Here is a 958-nt window from a genome sequence, read left to right as displayed (position 1 = left end):
CTGCTACAGCTCACTGAAATGCCACTTTTCAGGATTGTCAAGGAGTTGGATGACCCAAGCTCATGCCATCAAATTTTTGGAGGAGAAACCTGTTTCTGCTTAAGGGTGCTTGCTTTCACTGCCTTGGTGGAAATAGGAGCATCTTTCTGTACCCTGGGTGTGCCACTTTCATTAATCAAGGGTATAGTGAGGGGTGACGGATTCAACAGAATCGAGTTGCTCTTGAGAAGCACAGACCCTGGCATAACACAAGCATCTTTGTAGAGTTGTATGGCTTTGCCCAAATCAACGCCTTCTAGAACACGAGCATCCTTTGCCAGAACATTTGGTGCAGGTTGTGATCTACCATATTTAGTGTATAACCCTGATGCCCGTCTATAAGAATCAGCAATTTCACCCCAATTCTTGTTAGAGCCGGTGACAAACTCCAATTTCATGCAACCATACGTGATCATGCTACTGTGAGGTTGCCCAAACTGGACTCACCATGGCCACTGCATATGTCATGCAATGACGGAGAAGATGAACATCAAATACCCATTGGCATGTCCACCATCAAATGGATATCGGGTAAAGCTTGTCTCAGATAATCCTGACTCTCCAACAATGGAATCTGAGTGAACTGGAGTATACCCAAACAATAAACGGCCCTTGTAATCAGAATCCGTACCTTCATAAACGCTAGAGTTGGCTCATTAATAAGAATGACAGCTCTGTCATTAGTTTCTCTACACCAGCCAAATAGGATTGATCTGTCATACCCACCAAAATACTATCCTTCTCCAAGCCTTGGCTACTTGAAGACAATCCATCAATTGAATCAACCTTGGACTGCAACCTATCCCAGATGTTGTACTTGTGTGTATGTTCCAACAAAAAGGTGCATCCTTTCAAACAATTATCTCGAGATAATAGAGTCAACCGACTTCGAGAGATACTTCTTCACATGTAGAGATCG

This window comes from Vitis riparia, chromosome 16 (genome assembly GCF_004353265.1).
Source record: "Vitis riparia cultivar Riparia Gloire de Montpellier isolate 1030 chromosome 16, EGFV_Vit.rip_1.0, whole genome shotgun sequence".
Classification (NCBI taxonomy): domain Eukaryota; kingdom Viridiplantae; phylum Streptophyta; class Magnoliopsida; order Vitales; family Vitaceae; genus Vitis; species Vitis riparia.
The sequence above is the reverse complement of the archived record's forward strand: the minus strand, read 5'-3'. Positions refer to the sequence as shown.